The 22,109-nt window shown below is 38.6% G+C and overlaps 1 protein-coding gene and 1 long non-coding RNA gene across 4 annotated transcripts in view; both read left to right on the forward strand.

Moving 5' to 3' along the window:
* Positions 1-22,109, forward strand: part of rg (rugose) — a 182,872-nt gene that overhangs the window by 2,272 nt on the left and 158,491 nt on the right. The window lies entirely within an intron of this gene.
* LOC122406842 (uncharacterized) lies at positions 14-22,019 on the forward strand. The gene is made up of 2 exons (XR_006260092.1): positions 14-120; positions 21,726-22,019. It is a non-coding gene; the product is annotated as an uncharacterized lncRNA (long non-coding RNA).

Below are 22,109 nucleotides of genomic sequence, written 5' to 3' on the forward strand. Positions count from 1 at the left end.
TCCGAGGTTCTAGATCAAAAGGGACACTGCAGCATCTCGACGCCAAATAACTCAATATTACATTTTATCCTCTCTACGAAGGGGGTAGTAAAAAATTGTTCTTTCGAGATGTTGATATTGGTAGATCATTATATAATTGAGTATTGGTACGATTTTCGTTGCGGAAGTTTGGGATTAACCGAAATTCGCATGCACCCCGACATATAACGAATCTCGAACGAGAGCTGTCTCGCGGGCGCGCGCGCTTTTTTTATTTGCCCTGATTATTTATTAACCGTCTTCCTTCGATCCTATATCGCTCAAAGGTTCTTGCTTCGACGACGGAACGGGACATATCATGAGGATTGTTGAATTTGCACATTTTTCAAATGCATGCGCTGTATAGAGTTTTGGCTGACGAATGCTTTAAAGTGTCCCGTTGCACAAATGGTGGTACATCCCCGTTGAAAACCGAATGCACGATTATTGTTGTTTCTAATGTGCAGTAGGGTATACGCCTGTACGCATCGTTGTCCTCTTCGAACTCCTCTTATATTCCATGTTTTATTCTTATTTTTTATTTCTTCTAATGTATGCGATGTATGTGATGTTCATTGAACGGACACCCTGGAGAGGTAAAACACGTGACATGCACGTATTGAGGGAAAAAATTAAGAGATGATTCTGCAAATTTTGGTGTATATTAATCTCGCATTTTCTCATTTGCTTTCGGTACGCAGGTTTTATTTAGATCTGCATTGGTTTATGTGTATTTTTTTTTTTAACCTTGTCTCGCTACGGAATGGAATACGTTTTTTCAGCATTTCCACATGGTAATGATTAATCGCTGTTTATTTTATAATCACAATCCTTTTCACATTAATCGCGAATTCAACTTGTCTAAAATGTAAAAGGTCCTCGATCTATGATCGTTTTAATGTTCTCGCAATGTGGAGAGGTCGCAATGCTCGACCGGAGGGAAATTTCCTACTCCCAGTCATCCCCCATTATTTTGCGATCATCCAACTCTGATTGTCAATACGAATGTTAATGCGAATATAGTGATAAAGTCAATGGCGCGGCGTTCTGTCATTTACGTGGTTATATGTCCACCGTCACCAAATCGAACGTGTGTGTCTTCTTCTCCTGAGCAACATTCTCTTTTTAGCAACACATTACGAGTTCGATATCGATACAAACAGACGATGCTAATAGTGACAAAATTTTTATCGATTATTGAATTTTTTGGTTGTTTTTCTTTTCTACGAGAAGCAAGAAACATGAATGATCAGAGCGAGCAATCTCGTTAAATTCATTCAAAACAAAAATATAGGTACTACAATAGATTTCTAGCCGTAAGCGTCGTTTGCTCTTTGAACTACATACTTTGAGTTGAGATGAATATTTTTGTTGTTCAGTGTAAGTTCAATTTGTGCAAGTCCCGATATAGATACTCGGAATGAGTCGGACTGGAAAAAGCCTGGTGTGAACATTTACGATTCAATGCTATTAATAAAATAGCTGCGTCATCGATATAGCGACAGGACTATTCAATTTTTGAAACTAGATTTCATTTCGCGGCGGCGCGTGTTCTATTTTCATTTGTCTCCCGACCAGACTTGCGCTCTTCCTCGTTTTTACAATCGCGCACCGTCCATTCGTTCGCTAGAATATCGCTACATAAGGACACGTAGCACGTATACGCGAGAGAAAAAAAAAAGAAAAAAAAATAATGGTCTAGCGTGTGTAGCAATATTTTATAAATTCTCAATGTACGTACGACAATGGAGGATGGCACGCGAAGCACGTCCCATGCCTGGGGCGCGATCGATCATTCGACCAAGCCTCGGTTGGCCCGAGAGTATACCCTCTCTATATAATATGTATATAAATGTACAGAGAGCAGTATAATACCACTACCATGAGCATGCAGTCCTCCCTCTCACTCTTTCATTTTTCATCCCAACCTGTAGTCGCTGGCGCACCCCTATTAACATCGCCACCGCGCGCCGCTACACTGGGTATCTCTATATAGGCTTACTTAAATTCGTATCCTTCTACAGTAGCGTTCAGTCGCGGCTACTCCCCATTTATCATATGCTCGTCACGGTATATTCGGTAGTTTATGTCTTTATGAATTCGATATGGATCCGAACGGTATTCATACTTACTACAGGAGGGGGATCTATAAGGGTACGAATGGACGACCCGGAGTGTGTGTAAACTGCTTGTAGAAATACTTTCCGGTTTATCGCGAGTAATATCGGTGGTAAGCTTTGAAAAAGCAACTCTCAAATGAATTTACATTACAATTGAAAATAAAAATAGGTCTTTGGTAAAGACCTGTTGTCGGTAATACGTGTCGTCCGCGTAACGTCGCAGTCCGAGTCGTGCGTGTCTATAGGTCGTCGCCAGTAAATTGGTAGCGTAACCTCTTGTATGTCCGCGCGACAGTCGGTTGACTCGTGGATACTTATAACGATTGGCTTCCTTCGCGGCCAAGCGCGAAGGAAGTAACGATATCGAGGAAAATCATAAAGCTTTTGAAAAATTTTTCTTCTCGATAAGATTAACGGGAGATCCGATAAATATCTTGAATTTTAATATAAATTATTTTAAGCTTGACCAACGGAAGACAATCTTGTAATCTTGTACAACGATGCATTTCTCGTTGGACCAAGCATCCCCATTTCGGATAGAGAAACCTTGATGGTTCTCTACCAGTATCAGCTGCGCATCGTCCGATATAAATATAGATACCATTCGAATGCGTTTATATATTTCCTAAATCGTTCTTATCATGATGAGCGATAGCGTTATCATCGGCGGATGATGAGTCGTCCTGTCGCTGTAATCCACCATTGGATTCACCGAACTATTAGCGCATGTTAACAAACATGTGTGCGCTACGCTATTTGCGCACTACGCTTCCATAATATTTTTCTACCATGACAAACGGAAGTGTTATCACTTGCTATCATTATCCATTCATCTTTCATATACAGGGTGAATCATTTAACGTGACCACTTCGAATAATTCCTAAAATAAGCGTTGCATATGGTACATATGTTGTTTTGATAGATGGAGACGTTTCGAAGATTTGAAGCTCAACTTTGTTTTTTTTTTTTTAAGTAGAATGCTATATTTTTTATATAAAAATATGGTAGAGTATCGAATTCTGAGTGAAAAAGTATAGACCTACATTAGCCCTAAACCTAATAGTTAACAAGTTATTTCACTACATTCCTTCCATTACCAATGATACCTATGTAAAGACGGGAAATCGTGATGGTATTGACAATAGGATTATCTGAATAATGTAATTCATGTTTTGTTGCAGAAAATTTATTTTAACAAATGTTCGAAGTGATGGCCATTAACCTCGACACATTTTAATTGGGAGAGGTGCAGAAATCCCTTGGACTGCTGGTTCGCCGGATTTAACACCGCTTGATTTCTTCCTATGGAGAGCTATAATGGATTATGTTTACCGTGATGTTCCTACAACGCCGGCGAATATGCGAGAACGAATTACAAGAGCCTGCGCCGTTATCACACCAGAAACTATTCGAAGATCAAGAGAATCATTAGTCCTACGTCTTCGGAAATGTGTCGAGGTTAATAGTCATCACTTTGAACATATGTTAAAGTAAATTTTCTGCAAAAAAACATGAATTACATTATTCAGATAATCCTATTGTCAATACAATCACGATTTTCCGTCTTTACATAGGTATCATAGGTAATGGAAGGAATGTGGTGAAATAATTTGTTAACTATTAGGTTTAGGGCTAATGTAGGTCTGTACGTTTTTTATTCAGAATTTGATACTCTACCATATTTTGTTATAAAAAATATAGCAGTCCACTTAAAAAAACGAAGTTGACCTTCAAATCTCCGAAACATCTCCATCTATCAAAATAACAAATGTACCACATAATGTGCCCCTCGAAACCGTGCAACTTTTGTCTGAACATTTTTTTTCATACAACGCTTATTTTAGGAATTATTCGAGGTGGTCACGTTAAATGATTCACTCTGTATATTATGGTTTACAATACGTACGAATTGAAAAGAAAACTTAATCACGCTGGTCTCTTCTGAATTTCGTTCGAAGGATTCGAACCGGCAGTAAGTTACTTTCTTACCTCTTACCGGTATCTTCGGATGCCAACCAGAAAAAAAACACCACACATTTGTACACTGATTATGAAACGAATGCGCGTGAAAAATTCTGTCAATAACAGCTGTGTAGACGGTACAGGTTACTACGAAGTCGCGGCGTTGCCAAACTCACTGGACCGACTACGCTAGTCGCAATAATTTTTCTTTCGACCAATTGGGTACCAGATGAACTTCCTTAATTGTGATATCTCATTGATCCATGACAACGAATGAACAAAACCATATGGCGGAAAAATGTTTGAACGCTATAGTGGGCTTGTCGAAAAAAATGTTGTATATAAAAAATTTCATTTGCCGTACGAGAATAAAAAAAAATGTCATATCTACGAAAGGGTATAGGCATGAAGTTTCATGGAAGTTCGTCCCAAGTATACATGTATTACGTGTATGAGAACACACCCTTGGCGCACCCTCGAAACGTTATTAACATAAACCCTACCACCCGGAACTCTTCGAATCTTTCGCCGTTTGACAAATAACATCTTGCATTCGATGATTTTTTCCGTCTTTATTTTATCCTCCTCTTTGGTATTTCGATGTTAGCAGCAGCAAAGTTTGGGTAATTACCTCTGAAAGTGGGACTTTAATTGTTGTGTTAATTATCCAGTTAAGTATGCGAGAAATGGGTTTATGAACCCTTCGAGATTCGTTATTGTCGTATAACACCGATTTATACACGTTTGTAAGCTGAAAATAGATGAGAAAGAAGAAAAGACTCCCGAGCCTCGTCTCGCATCACCGTAATCCTGGACCGTGCAGTGCATCGAGTATTCGCGAAACTAAAAATTTCTATTCAATACCGAAGCAAGAATATTGAGTAAGGGCGGCATTTATTTGTTATCTACAGTGACGTAATAATTACCAAGGCTTATATATAACGATGGAACTTGATAAAGAGAGAAAAAAATGATTCTCATATAAAGATCGGATCAATCAGGAGTATCGCGGTGATTGTAATGAAAATAAGCCGAATAATAATGTCGGCGGCTTTCTTGCAAATGTGTACCCCGCCCTCGTATACATTAGTCACCTACTCTTTCGAAATTTCTTACCTTTTTTCCTAATTTCTTTTGAATTCTACCGTACCTGAATATCGTAGACACTTACACGGAAAAAAGTTTGGCGCATGGTACAGGACTGAGAGAAAGTGAGAGAGAGAAGAGTCTGGGTTCCCGCAATAAGCCCGTGTACCTGTCACTTGTGTAGATCTTTTGAAGTAGCTGGATAGGAGACAGGCAACGTGTGAACGAGTGAACCGGAATAAAAACAGCGGCTGCGTCTCAGTCTTGTGTCAAAGCTGGAGTTCTAGTAGGCATTAAACGAAGCGGTGACACCGTCGCACATTGACCCTCAAAGGGCGCCGTAGAGAATCACCGAGACGTCGTATACTCGCCTTATTCCCTTCACACGAAAATTTTTTGGGGATTCATTCATCGAGTTACTAGCCAATCCATTGGATCGCTAATCGTATGCCATTCGAATGCGATATTGAATAAATGAAAATGGCGTGGCTACCGGTGTGAATTATTCGGCATGAAAAGTCTCTTACATCGTTAGGGGATGATTTTTAGGTCACGAGGGAGCCTGCACGGGAGGCGAGTGGCTGTCGTCACATACGGGGAGCGATGTGTATATACCCGTCGTCGTAGACGACGTCACGTACGTAGACAGGTATTGCGCGACGTGCATCAAGCTCCCGTCACAAGTTTCGCTCGGTCAGGTGTTCCTCTTTCACGGCACCTTTTGTAAACTCTTGTCGCAACACAGAACTCACTCTTTCCTCCCCTCTTATCATTTCTTCATGCGATGTCGTTGTTGACATCAAAACCATAGACAACAGATATGCGTCAATTCGACGCTACATGTTTGCTTTCCTTTTGCTTGAGCAAGATTTCAACGACCCGGGTATGAATATATACCTTTTGGGATAGTCTGCGCTTTCAATCAGTTTTATTTTTGTATGTTTTATTTTTATATTTGTACATTTGGTTCTTATAAGTAGTGGTTATTTCATCCGGTTTCCACTGTGTCATTGTCCGATGATATGACAATTTCGTTATTGTACGTTTATTGTAGAGACTTTTGATCCTTAATACTGTTGAACAGGAAATATCTCAGATACCTTGAAACCGCGCGGCGGTTCATGAAGATCCTAGTAGTAGTTGTTTTTCCGTCGTAATAAATCCTATTTCTATCTTGTTAGATATAACCGAATACGCTTTTATCAGTGAAGAGTAATATTATTCGAGTACCTAATTTTCAATCTTCCAGCGGTTGATTTTAACAACTTCGAGTTTGTGATGCTTTGACAATTTTGGGGGGTCCGATCATCAGTGACGTAAATTCACCATCATCCCGGTAGCCGATCCCGTTTACGAGGAAAAAACAACTCATCAAGCTGGCACAGAGCGGTTGGTCATTTTCTCAATTGAGCGTGACATATATATATATATATATATATATATTCCATTATTTACTCTTTGTTTTTCTTCCTCTGCGTTCAAATCGCTTCCGCCTGGACAACGACCAATATTTATTCAAGAATATATCACTGGTGAACATAATACCCGATTTTTGTTCGATCTTTTGAATATAATTTATACCGATCGCTGAGACGCGAAATGTGGATGAAAGCACGCTGGCACTGCGTGCCCGGTTTCAGAGCTACTCCCTTTTCTGCTGTGAACGCGCCCTGGAAGATCAAAACTGATTTTATAGCAATGTATGACTTAAAACCGCACTTTGGCCATGCTAAAGCGTGTTTTTCGATTTTAGGGCTATAAAATGGTATACGATACTTGTTACTTAAGTTGCGATACTGGCAACTCAAGTAACACGTAAAATAAGTCACACCTATCGCAATGTACCTACTAATAAAGGTTTTCCGTAAAAAGATGAATGGATTTCATCGGGAATAGACGAAAGGCAAGAGCGGATGGAGTCTAAACGCCGGAAATGAGAATAAGGCGAAATATTTATATTTTCACACATACGCGCGCGTGTGCGTGCGTGGAGTAAGCGTGCCCGGACGCGTGTAAAGTGGGTTTTGCCGAGGTCCCGAAAGTTTTATGCGAACGATCTTTATCTAATTTTATTCGCTCTAATGCATCTTTAATAAGACATTCTTTGGTTCGTGGTCGCAGCGCCACTCACTGATTGTGAGTGACGGATTTGCGGGTTAACATTCCGAAATAATTCATATTCCAGAAGTAGCGAGTGGATAAAAAAGAACAGTCGCTGTCAGGGGCAGCTGATGAGCTTGTCCTATCCAGATATTTTTCATACGGATAGGAAGAAAAAAAGGATGATAGTAAGAATTTTTATACCGATAACATGTTGATCTTTGTTTGGGATGGGCGATTATTCGCCATGGTTTGCGAGGTAGTACACATCGGGTTGTTATTGAATGCGTTCTAAATTTTATATTATTTCATTTTATTTCATTGCCAAATTTCTAAAAATGATTTTTTTTCCATTTGATATCTCGAAATGTCTTTTTTAAGAAAGAGTAACAGACAAAGTATATCAGTCATTACCCCCAACTCTAACTATACTGCTAACCGTTAGCTATTCATTCATTCCTGGACAAGACTCGAACCGAACACATACAATATTGAGCATCGATAAATTCGTAATAAATGCCTGCCCCTCGTATACGATTGACATGATATTTTGTCACAGTTATTTTTGGTCGTGTGATTTTTCGTTTGTCATATTTCGACTGATATTTAAAGGTGCTACCGGATTATTGGGTATGTATTTACGTAAAACTGATAAACTAATTCGTGATCAACGCTTAGGTTGAGAGAACCATTTTCTAAATGTCATAGGATTGCTTTTGTGTTTGCGCAGAGCGTGGATAGAATCAAAATGACAACTTCTCTGCTCAAAAAGCTTTTCAATCAATGTGAAAAATTTAAGATAATAACATCTTTGATATGTGATTTTTCGTGGAATTTGGATAAAGTCTTTTAGCGGAAAAACATGATATTTTTGTTTATAATCGTATATCGGGTACTACTATTCACTTATTTACTGTACTTGGGAACTAAAAAAAATTCACATGCCGGTCTATCCGAGACCGTTTGTGTTTACTAAAATGTTGAATTGCTTATGTTACTTGTTGAAAAAAACTGATACGAACAGAGGGCTACTGCATTCGAGTTATCCCGCTGATTTGATACGATATAAAAAGTCTCGGTGCATCATTTATTTCTAAAATATCGTATTTCATAATAAAGCAGATAACTAATTGTGGTAATAGATACCGACAGTGGAGCTTATCCCAATTCCTCGGTTAAATGTAAACAGTGGGAGACTCTCGAAAGCTGCGAGTTTCACAGTTAGAAATGCAACGAGTAAGGAAACAGGATTTGAGTTTATTCCCAGAGTGCAATTATTTTTGACGACTTGATTTTGACGTACCCTGTGAGCTCGCTGCGTCTGTAAAACAGTTAAACATAGATCAATGGGAAGCGTAACGTCGAGCATATATATTTTATAATCATTTTTTGACTCTCGATCGAGAGTCAATGTTACTGCTCTTCTTTCTGGTATCTCCGTAACAATATTATTTCAGCCTTGGGAATGTGTAGTACGAAGAAAACAGAGTTTTCTTCTTAGTCCGTTTTTTTTCTCTCGTTAGTGGTAATTTTGTGAGAAAGGCATCACAATTTATAATCGTTGCGCGACCGTCTTGAATAAACGATTTTGTTCGTGTTCGTGGGAGCACGCTAAAGATGAAGAATTACGCAAGTTCAAGAGTACAGAGCTCGTCGAAGGTACTGCAACGGAATACAGTATTTGCATCTCAGCAATTGAATATTCAACTTAAACTCTGTCAACCTGATTCGAATAAATGACGGCAAATATCGGTTAAAATTTTAAACGACTCAGATGTGTAGAGATTGAGATGTCGAATGTCACTGCTGCTACGTTGTTTTCCGCTCGGTAGTCTGTTCCGCTTCTTGATAATGGAATATGAAATGGAGTAAACGTATATAGGATTGTCAGGCTGTACATATTATTTGGGATCCTCTACGTGTTTGGCATAAAAAAAAAGAATAAACCGTGTGAGTTTCGTCTCAGGTACGCAACGGCAGACTTATCAGTGGGGTTCTGCATACTGTATCCTACTCCAGACGCTTGTGAATGTGAAGGGTTTGTAGGAAGGACGGATTATATGTTGAAACGCATGTAGTCTCGTAGCGGATGTTGCGCGAATTACTGGAGCGCCATAAGTTATCTGTTCTTTTCGCCCTTTAGAATTCGTCTCGAATGCGATTCCACATGCTGGAACTTGGAGGCACAAGGGAGAAAGTTCAAGTAATGTTGATGCAGCATGGCTTCGTCAGCAATTTTTGCCAACACCTCTCCGTCTCTTTTGAACTCAAGCCGTGTACATGGATGATCGGAAAACGATGCGGTATCCATCGAAAAGTCGATGAAAACCGACTATCCTGCTTGCGTCGACTTCATAACCAACCGTATAGAGCCCAGGATTTACTTTATGACCCAAAAACTCTGATCTCGTTGCTTTCGACAACGTACCCGTACTGACACCTTTCTCAGGATTGCTATTAAGATGATTAAATTAAATCGCCAACGTACACTATTATTCGTGTCTACAAGAGTTTGGCAACTTCGAGCTTCGTGATTGATTAACTGATCATGATCTTCGAACGAACTATGTCTAGAATTCATATTTTGCATCGCGATACATATTAGAGATACATTGGAATAAAGATTGAAATTTCAATGACATAGTACCTTTTTATCGTATCATCCGATTTTGTTTTACGGGTTGTAGCAGCGTTCTCTTATCTCATATGACTATATTTTATTTATAGTGTTAATCTGTTGAGCAACTATGGTATATTGACGACAGAGAATATCTACATATATCTATACATTGAGGGCAGTTGGGATTCTAAGCGGTAGTAGCTTCGTGTCGACTTGACACCTCGCCGTTTTGCACATTTATCCGTTGTACACGCAGTTACAAATACAATGATATTATTAAGTGCATGGTCATCACCGGCTGACTGACCCTTTTTTTGCCATCTTCGAAACTTATCACTAATAACGCATATTATGATTATTTGTGAAAAGAAAATTTTCTTCGTGCACTTATTTATTGCAATATTCATTAGATTTCATAACGATTGCGCTAGGAAAAAGAAAATGCCCCCAAAAACTTTACTTTTTAACGTGCAACTGCTTCTATAAATTTTAACCTTTAGACGACCGAGATCTGAGAGTTAAAGTCGCCTTTGGAAAGCGCCTAAATTGGTGTCTGATATCGCGTATCAACTATATACAAATTTCATATCAAAGGGCGGAGCCGATGAATCGGTTTTCCGGTTTACGGCTGAAACGACGACTGAAAATTCCATTTCATCAGAGCATTGTAGTGAAATTGTTTTGTAAAACAAATATGACATAAATATCGCTAAATTGTCAGAATAAAATTTTTCCTGAATTGACTTTGACCCGAACGTTCTTTTCACCTCGACATTATTTTATTCGAGGGTTGGAATATTGATTTCTCGTTCTCAATACCACCACTACTTCAGTTCTAACCTTTTTTCAGCTTAATTTGCGCGGACGTGAGGATGGTCGATCGCATTTCAAAAAATCGACTGTTCACAATGTTGTAATTTTTGTGCTTTCAATGTAAATATCCGGATCAAAGGGATATATTAGCTCAACTTTCATTCCAATAATTCATTACCTCTGGGACCATTGACGTCACTTGTGTCGAAATGATATCATCAAATTTATAAATATCTGTTTGGTCTAGGAATCGCTAATATTCGTTGGTGCATCAATTTTTTTTTTTTTACGTAGTGTTGCTTAAATAAAGCTCAAACTTACTGAATTTTGTTGCTACAATATTGTTGGCAAAAAAGTCCCTCACTTCGCATCCACTCGATACAGTTTGTTAAATAGAGTGTATCGGATACAACACTATGATAGAGCTTTCGTAGCTTTCTCGTTGCGAAGTTTGCACCTTCATGAAGAATTCACTTCTGCGGCTTATTGAGGTCGTGAATCCAAGCAAGGCTAGAGCTGACAACCGAATCTGATGGGTTGATGCTTAAGGGCGATGACCATATCGTACTCAAAAAATTCATAAAATAGAATCGTAGAATAATAAAAGAAAACATTCATTTTCTTTTTTCTAAACTCAAACAATATATCGGTAATATATGAACCAAGTATGTTCTGGATAATTAATTCGGTAGATTAGTTACAAAGTTGGAATAGGCTCGTCTACGGTCCTTCCATCAAGGTTCATTCGTCGGATTAACAATGTACCGTCTCTTCAACGGCTCTTATGGTTCAAGGTGATTCATCAGTTGTTTGATCGGTAAAAATCCTGTATAACACGGTTTATTCTGATTGCGAGTAGCTTGATATTTGAAATGATATTGAAATGAGTTGTACGCTATTCTCATTTAATCAGAGATCAAAGTGTAATTTGTATTTTTGTCGAAAAATCAAGGATGTTTGAGTAAACCGTGTAACCAATTTTCAGCTATCTCTCTTGCTCTCATGCTACTGGTAGGTATCACCTTAACCGCAGTTGCACGAATAATTTAAAGTCCGATTTCACGATGACCGTATCTTATTGATATTATGACTGACAATGAATAGGAGCGCATGATTATTTTTGCGAGTGTAACGTAGCTCCGAAGACCTAATATCGACATCACATGAGGAATGGAAGACTCGAAAGAAAATATTTTATCTGCGTGGCACAAGAAATCCATACCGAACTCCGTCTCAAGACATCTCTAAAAATTGGGCTGCCCACAGCAACCTTATTCGAATAACTTTCATTTCGAATATAACGTCATATGCACCGGGTCGAATGTAACTATTGTATTAGGGGGAACTCAACAACGAAGGGGTAAAACCGTAGTGGCCGCTATAATTATATCGATCGTGGTAAATCATATTAAATTAAAAAATGATAAATTCCGATTGTGGCAATAAAACTGTATACCGATCATAACGATCGGAGTCCTTTTGTACGCATCAGGTATGACTCAGACCGGATGTATTCTCCTATTTTTGGCTTTTTTTTTTCATATGAAGATGCCCCTTGAAATGTAGCCCCTCTCTAGTCTCTAGGGACTAGAGGTAGAGAAAAAATTGAAAGCTAGAAACTCTTAATTATAGACTCTCGCGTAGTTGAGTTCTGTTGATGTATCGATGGTTGGTAAGTCAATGATAGTTTGCGACAAAACAGGGAACTCGGAATAGGCTTGACGAACGTTTTTGATGCTTGTCTTTTTGCTGCTTTGGCATTATACAGTTATTCCATCTTAAATTTCTTTCTTCTCCATCACGTAAACAAGTTGTCCTCGAAATTTGACATGATTCGTCTCACTCTTAGTTTTCGCTGTTCCCTAAGCTGTCCGAGGGTAAGTCATTGGAGCCAGTTGAAGCTGTCCGGTGAGCAGTTCGGTAAAGCAGATTTCTTCTCGAACTTCTGCGACAGACTTTTGCCACTTGTTGGTGGTTTTCCAATGGTTTTACCCTCGGAGACGAATCTACCGAACGTTATATGTATATCGAGTTTTTTTTTACTGCTCCCGATCGAGGTGGTTTATCGTATTATCGTTGGATGGTGTGAGTACCGATTTGTTATACCGTCAGGAAATAGTTGCAGCAAAAAGTAGAGGAGTTGCAAGTGGGCCGCAGCGAACGTGATGGACTATGACGTGATCGATCCTCGCAGTGCGTTCAGAAAGGTTTTTTCGTCAATAAAGAGAATAAAAGTTTTTGATTGAAAGGGCATTTAGTAGGGATTACGAGGTGCGTCAAGGGCTTTAGTACTAATATAGCAGTGCAGTGGGTAGGATATAGTAGTACTTAAATTCTGGTGCTCGGACGCATTCTCACTTGTTTGTTAAACCAAGCAAATTTTAGCAAATAGTAGAGTTAGGCGGGCAAGCTAGGGGGAAAGAAAAGTGTGTATATTTACGCTCATCTGCCCATAATTTAACAGGGTAACAAAGCTTGAGTTTGCCCAATCAAATCGAATCGGTTATGCGCGAGGGAGCGCGTATAACCAATATATTTACTTATTTCTTTGCTTATCCTTGTCACATTAATTATACAGAATGTTTCATTATGATACAAACGTAAAGAAAATATATGAAGGACGGTTATGGGAGTGTATATGGGGCTAGGTAAGCGCGGAACTTACGTGAACGATGAAAATAGCAAAACTACGACTCTTAAAAATAGGTAATATATATATATATATATATATATATACATACAACGTCAAGAAGGTTACTCGGTACAACTTTCTTGAATACTCGAGTGCATAGAATATATACCGCAGTGTCTTGCTTGTTTAGATTGCAGGCTGCAGAGACTGACCTCGAGAGCTCCCTGGTTCCCCCTGTTTTTTATTCCTTTTACATTTTCATTGCTAACGATACTAACGAGCTCTCTTGGTTTTTTGCGTTTTTACATTTTCAACTATCTTCTCCTGGGTGAGTACTTTCGCTAAACCCACGACCACCGTTATCTGCACCATCTTGTCTTATATACCTTCCCTAATCTCCGGTCTAATAATAATTTTGTGCAAATATAAACAATTATTCGCTCGGTTGCTTCGAAAGATACAGCTCGGTCAGAGCATTGCTTTAATCCGACCAACGTCATCCGTTATTCTTTCACGAGTTATGTAACGCGGATAGGGCTGTGCGTCGAATCCGCCGTTATCGCGAATTCATCAGGTTTCAGGTGTCCAGTAACGCCCCAACTAGGAATCACTTTTCTAATTCTTTATTCATTGCTTGTATTTATTCTACGAAAGACATGAGTGCATGAACATATGGGCGGATGATTAAAAAAAGACGTTTTTTTTTTTATTCTCAAAGTGACACGGTCATTTTCTCGTAACTCTATTCTCAAAGAAAAATCTTATGTTAGAGATCACTTGGCGGTTTTTGTGATTTAGTTTTATTCGTTCATCAAAATTTTTCTTTTCGTGTTATTGATGAACGTGCGAGCACTTGAGGAAAGAGTCGTTTCTCCAAAATTTTAATCTATATATACCTAGTTAATTGAAAATCTACAAGTTCGTTCGAATGATAGGTCCGATAAGGTCCAAAAACTATGTCCTCCCTTGGCATAATGACGTATTTACAGATATTGAATATGCTATATTCGAACAACTTTATCGGCTCTGAAGCCTCAATTTGAGGTCTAACAGGTCCTATTTTGGGGAGTGAGTTTTTGTTGAAAGAAAAATGATAATTCATCCAGGGTGATTGGAAGTGTGGAAAGTATCGTAAAAGCTGTACAAAGCTCGTATATGCTCTCGGTGCATATACGTATTTGGTTCCAAAAATTATGTGCGCCGACGGCTGATTAAACGATTTGTCAAAATTATTCTTAGCACACGTGTCATGTACCCCGGAGAAAGAATTTTCCTTTCAACTCTCGTTTTAAATAACCACCCGTCGTGATAACCCTTTTCCTGGGAAAATGGTTCCGACTAAAGGATGTACCTATAATTTATTTTGCACCCGATAATGCCTACGACCGTCCTGTTGAATCTACCAGATTTCTTTCTCTTTGGGCACGAGTTAGCAGAACAAATTTGGCGACTTTTTTTGTTCTTAAATAACAATTTGAGAAAGTCCTGGTGAACCGGAAATCAATGTCGAGTCTTCCATTATCATTAAGAGCTGGTGAAATAGCCAGAGCGTACGCCTCAAACTTGTCGATATCAGAGAGCAGACGAATCTATATCTACTTGAGCTATCGACAATGCCCCTTCCTACTCTTTCTTCTCATTCTCAATACTTTCCTTCTGAATTTCTTACCCATTCATTATATTTATTTAGACATTTTCTTCCGTGTCACTCAATTTCTCGTCATCGTTTCTCCTTTGTTACCTCAATCTTTTATCTCATAATAGTAATTTCAGTGTTTTGAAAATGTTTTTTTTTCTTCGTTTCTCCATCCAGCACTGCTGTGCTGTTCATTCGAACATGCTTTAACAAGTAAAAAAAACGATTCTGTGAGAATAATTGTCAAAGTTAATAAATTAGCATAGTATAAATTGTTGGAGAGTCCTGAAATGAGTATAGGAGAATCGAAAATACAATATTACCATGCGATTGCTTGTGCAATTTTCTGTTTTAACAGATTTTATGTTTTTATTCTCGATTTCATCGCAAAATTTGGATCCTCATATGGATGGATCGGAGTAGGTGATTTCTACATGAATTTTGTGATGTACAAAAAATGTACCAAAAAAAAATCCATTTCCGTAGATCGGTGGTGTGGTGCGGAAAGCTTATTTCCTGGTGGCGATGGTACTCTTAGAGCCCAACTTGAGAGCGTTTTTCGTACTCTTCCTGAGTCTATGTAGGATTTAAAGGTAGGCTAATCCTCAATAAAACTTGTCTCTTGTCGTTGGTAACCTCAAGCCAGCACTACGAAGAGCGTTTGAAGCGCTTGAAGCTCGTTGGAGGAAGAAGACTATATACATGATTATGAATACTATATATTATGAATACTATAGGCTGGGAAAAAGAGACAATCGGCGACAGTGAAAGACCCGCTACATTTGCCTGTTAAAGTGTCCTTTGGCATTTCAGATACGTCCTGATGCCAAGCAGGTGCAAACAATGGCTCGTTCTAGGCTCCTCGAACATTGCGTCTTTTTAGTCCTCGCGCTCTCTCTCTCTCTCTCTCTCTCTCTCTTCGTTCATCCCTGAACTGCAGTCAAGAACTGCGTTACGTTCAAACGATTTCTTTGAAACTGTCTCATGTAAGATCCTCGTTTGTACGGGTGACGGAACTGTACGTTTTTTTTTTTACCTTTTTCTTTCAACAATCGCACAAACTACCGCTCGATTGCTCCTACCAGCATCTTTGACTTTTCTCTTTCACAGCAGTCCCAATTTTCAGTGAAAACACCGTTATCCCTATTCGGTGACAGATTCAAAAAATGAATTGATCGCAATTGAGTCAGCACTGTTGATACAGCAAGTACAAGGTGAATTAACTCTCTGTCAGATAAATTTTTTTGTTACTCACTTATTTCCTTCCTTCGCAGCTTCTTTCTGCAAAATCACAAACGTACTTCTATTTTTGCGATATCGATAATAGCAGCATTCATAATCAAAAAAATACATTGTCGCCGATTCTCGCTGACCGTATTTCGCACAAATTGTAATTCGTATATACTGTTTTTAATTCACTTGCATTTTTCTCGCTCCTCCATCGTGAGAGACGGTCCGTCATTGCGGAGCGGGAACTTTGTAATCAGGTTACCGGATGTCTCCTTTCTGTGAGTACCAGGACGAAGAATACCAATAATAACGAAAAAAAGAATGAACGATGATTCGACGATTGGCCGGATATCGAAAAACTCGAAACCGAAGTCGAATGGATCTCAGCAAGTTCTCCTCAGTTATTGGAATATTATGCTCCAGCAACGGTCTTATGATCTCGCTAGAATAGGGAGAAAAATTCTATAATGCTATGTTATTTAACTATTTAATATTTCGCTTCACGAATAACTTTTGTACGGACGATTATCGTACAATTTGATTTTCGATTTTACAATCGTCTGGGCCTACCTGTCTGCCTCAGCTGTTGTGCCCGTAAATCGCACTTTTGGTCTTAATCCCTTAAATACTCGTCCTTGATAACTCTTCCCTTCGCGACGGTCTTTGCGGGCACAACAAAGCCAATGTCATGCGCTCATTTCTATAGTCTAGTTTTGTTACGAAATAACATTACCGATAATATTTACCAATAAATAATTAAAGTCCATAAACCTCTCCCACGACATTACTCACTGAAATATGACGATTGCTGTTCGACGACGATTTTAATTTTAAGCTTAGAAACGATTCAGGAAATGAGAGTGCGGAATGGAGTTGGAGTGTATGCCTTGCTTCCAACTGATTTTCTCCCTTATAAAATATTATTTTTATGTGTTGTACCGCGCGAGAATAACAATATTTCATGGCTCTGAGAACAAAAATTGCTCCCTTCATGATTTCTAGAGTTCTAGTTTTTTTTTTTGTGAAAACAAAAATATTCCAAGCCTTGCGACGTTCTCAGGGATGCCAGTCTCGAACTGTTCTTCGATGATCAAGTTCGTAATATTGAATTCCCCATTATGTAAGTAGATAAAAAAAGAAATTCCTTGGGGCACTAATTTGGTAGAGAGATATTATAATCTCGGCGAGCCTCGGGCCAGCAGACCACAGGGCTGTCAATGTATTTGTCCCGAGACTCTACCGAGTCTCTTGATATCTGACAAACGAACGTTTGCCTATTTTGGAGCTACGAGTGAGACCCGAGAACGTAATGGTGTTCCGTTAGAAATAAATACAATTGTGAAGAATAAACTTTTTCTCATGCACGCCAGATGAGACCAAATTGTATATCCATATTTACTATAGGCACCATGAGTGTTGCGACGATCAATCTTTTTCTTTTATATACGATAGTTTTAAAGAAAAATCTACGACGTTGTTGCAAGTTTGACAGGGCGTGGTGAAAATCTTAGCGAGATTGAGGTTCGCGATACATCATACGCTTGAAAAAAAGCACGCTCTGAAAGCTCTTACACACGCGTATCCTTATATTTCCCAGTGACTCTACGGTTCGTTCGTTTCCTTGGAAAGTTTCCATACCCCCATTCTCGACAGAGATTTTTTGTTGTACAAAGAAAAGCTGATCATACTAAACGCAAGAGCTTTGAAAGGCTCTACCTAATTTTATTACAAGTGGTTATCCCTATAAACCCTCTTTCCCTCTATAGGGTTTGCCAAAGCCCAGCGATTTCCCTTGAATGCAAATGAATATTCCAATCATATGCTCCCTTTCAAGTCGTTTGGTTTATAAACGCGACACGCGGAGGTGGCTTCTCGCGTTACCTTCAGTCTTGCTGTGAGCCTGCTATTATTATCGTATCCGGTTAAATAGTTTTGTTTGCTTGTTGTACGGCGAGTGATTATCGTCGGCGGGCTTAATTTTCTGTTCTTTTCTGGGGTTTTTTTTTTTTTTTTTTTTTTTTCATAGGCCTACAGGGAGTAAAACACGAATTGTCACTCAAAAATGAAAAATAAGTAACTCCGATTTGTTATGAATTTATAAATTGAATATCTCCAACGTTCCATTAAAGTACTTGAAAAATAATATTATATAATTACAATCTTACAATAGTAAGGGTTTATGATTATTGAAAATAGACACCGAATGCGAGTATTAATAAAATAAAAGAATCTCATCTCTCGGAGGAATACAGGCAGGATCAAGACGGAATTGGAAGACTCTAGATGTCGAAGTGATCCTATGAAAATGGAGCTCGTGTTATTAGTGTCGGTTATATCGTGCAAGTCGAACTAGTTATATCGATCAGCAACAGCTCAAACAAGGTATGGTGCTTGCACCTACTCGGTAGAGGGAGTAATCTTGCAAACACATGCTCCTTTTAGCAGTAGTTAATCCGCGCTGAAGGTTGACCGCAGTTTGTAATCGTTCAATGGTCTTCAAATACGTCTCTATAATAGTAATGAACGTCAAAGTTTCAAAACGGGAGTAAAAACATTTTTCAATTCGCTCCGTCGTCCAAAAAAACATCACAGTGATGAACGCTCATATGCAACATTATTTGTCACAATTCAAATTTTGATCGCAGTGCAATTTTAGGTACATTGAATATAATAAATGATCAATTTCTGGTGGAATATGGTACAATAGAATTCGTACGGACGGGGTGCCACTTCAAGGTCCGCCAATCTCGAGGAGAAGATGTTTGATTACGAAATTAAGCACGACTGAGAGTTGAAACTTGAGTTCCCTGCGAGTACCGAGCAAACATTGACCCTCTGCATTATGCCATCATTCGCGTACAGGATCGTTTGCCCAGGCTTTTTAACTGTAGAAGACCATTTTATAATTCATCTCCCCAAGATTATTGACCGCACGTTCATTCGACAAATGCTTATTTTTGTATTTTTCTTTTTTTGCGCCCGTGCACTCGGGTCTCTTTGTACTTCATTCATTTTTGCAAGTGTCTGTGTCGACAATAATTTTTTTTCTACAACGATGAAAATAATAGAAATCAAATACTTTCGTGTGTGGCTCCGGTGACGACCAGAGATAAGAAATTTCTGGTGAGGTCGAAACTTGGTTAGATGATTGTTTATTAGCTTAACACCGACTGGGGAATTGATCTCGTTGAACGAAAGGTAGATTTTCTCCCTGATGGTGCTAATTAACCGGCGCGAGAGCACCTACATGCATAACGTGTTGCTCATGGTAATTTTTTTTTTGCTAGTGATCGGTTTTTTTTTGTCTGCCATAGATAAAAATAATTCATCTTCGATTCACCGTTAAAATGAAAGCTTGAGAAAATTTCGCTTCCGTCTTGGCTCAATTTATTGTATTCATTAGAAATGATTTTCGGTTAATTTCTCGTGATGCACGATGAAAAGAGCGTAGAGCTTAGTGAACAACAGCGTGATATTACTCCGCTACATTTGTAACACACGCATATTTTACGGAATTTATGTCTAGACACGGTGTATGGAATAGCGCAAAGCGCCAAGGGGACGAAGAGGCAAACGACCGCAGCGTTTCGCACTCTCAGCATGACGTCGTAAGCGAAGTTTAATCGAGCATACAGGCGTCGCCCTAGGAAATGCTTTTCCATTGCGTTCTATCTCGTCTCTTCCTCGTTTTTCCTCCTCCTCTCGCCCCTCTTTCCGTTGTTTTTTCACGTTCCTCTTTTTTTTTACTCCCTGTTTGTATCAGCACTTTTTTGTGCAACTTTCTTTTTTTCACAACGGTGTTTGCGTTGTAATGTTTAATTTTCATTCGCATAAATATAAGTGCGAGCCGGAATTACAGCTACCCTACAGTTTTCAGGCAATCATCATTTGGGGATCGTCGGGGGCGATTCATCGACGACGAATCCGTCTTGATTTTGTTTGTTTGAAAATACGGTGATTTTCGGAATTTAGCCAAACGCCAAAACTGTGGGAAAAGAGGGTTATAAAATAGGCGTTGCGTGATCGCTCTGGAGGCATTTCTACCTCAGTTTTTCTCTGATTGATTTATTGAAGCTTCACTCCCTCATAAGCGACGTTAATACAAACTAAAGATTAACCCTTGGAGCGAGCCAGCGTTAATTCTTTGAGCCATGCCCTCTACCAATGTCTCGGCCGACAAAATGTGTCGGGGAATTTTCCCTCTTGATTTGAATCGTCTCTTTCTGTTGTGAAGCATAATTTTGATTGGAGCAACGTGCCGAATACGACATTGGAGAGAACCACTGTATGGGTTTCTTGTCGTCATCGTCGCTGCCGCGTGTCTGCATGGATCGCTGTGACGGTAGTTAATGCAATCGAGTTGCACCTAAATGCAATTACGCTCGGCGGTGTATTTGCTCCTTCCTACAATTTGCACTTGTCTGTGTTCTCACATCAAGCGACAACGATCAGCACCTTGGAGCAAATAGACGATAATCATTTACGGTCCGTATCATCAACCTCTTAGAGGACCGTGGAATTCGACTAGGCACCTATAATCGTCAGATACGATCTATTTCAATAACCATTTCGATTGAAATTCTTCCTATCGTATTGAACAATTATTAAATTGTGTGACTGAATAATTATGCAAAAGGTCGCCTTTCGTCGTTCGAACAATGACGCGGGTTCTCGAATACTGGGATTATTCTCTTTTTCCCTTCCTTTTTTTTTTATGAAAATGTCGATATTTGCATTCTCGTTTACGCTATTATTCCTGGTAGATCGAACTATATATATATATATTTTATACTACCTATGTGTGTTCGTACGTATATAATATTTCTTCTCTTTCCGCCGTTTTTTCCCCCTTAGTTCCCCTTAATTTTTTTGTTTTATTTTGCACATACTACTTTCTTTCTTGATCATTTTATTTATCTAACGCGGTACGAACAAATTTTGGACTATTTGTACCAACGCACATATTATTCAATTGTACCTATACGGGTCAATGTTCAACGATGGAACTTTGCGAAAATACAAAATGGATTGGATAAATATAAAATTTATTGCAAAAGTAACATGCTTATATTACTTTTATCTTAAGCTATCGTATCATTCCAACTTTGACGTTTTATCGAAATATGCATTTCTGTGGACGTAGAATGTTGCGTAAAAAATTAAACTTCTGTTGAATATCTCTTTCTCGGTTCTCCAAATGAAAAACGAGATATAACTAAGCTATTTTATGATATATTACGTTGGGATGTCAGCGACCTATTTCGATTCAAGTATGAATTCAGAATTTGAAAAAAAAACTCATTGAAATCGGTTGCGAAACGTATGATGATCGCACCAATTGACTGCTTGAAATGAAAAAAAATTAATGAAAAATTAATGAAAAAAAATAATATTATATTTATTTAAAAACTACGTACGAAGTATCGTAAAATTGAACTGTTACTTCGTATATTCTATTTTTCTTAATTTCCGATCATTCATGTCTCGGTATATGTTTTTTGTTTCAGGTACGTAATAGCCTGTGATGGAGCAACATTATCAAGTTCATTATGAATCGGTATAGTCAGCATTGAGTCCGATGGAGTTGTACATCCCCAGACAACAAATTACGTCGCATCGATCATACGGTTTTTTGTTTGTTTGAATTAATGCTTGCCACTCGATAGCGCGCAGAAATTTTTCTTCATCTCATGCCAGATTGAAAAAACGTTTTCTTCCATACTCATTAATGGCAGGTGTAAAAGGAGAAAAGATCAAAAATGAAAATATTCGGATTGAAAAACTCCGATAAAATGAACATATTTCGGTTTTTCACGATCTGTTTTCGGTTTCGCCGTTTTTTTCCTATTTTGATGTAAATTTATAAAAAGTATGGAAAACACGAATGGACG

This window comes from Venturia canescens, chromosome 2, assembly GCF_019457755.1.
Source record: "Venturia canescens isolate UGA chromosome 2, ASM1945775v1, whole genome shotgun sequence".
NCBI classification, from domain to species: domain Eukaryota; kingdom Metazoa; phylum Arthropoda; class Insecta; order Hymenoptera; family Ichneumonidae; genus Venturia; species Venturia canescens.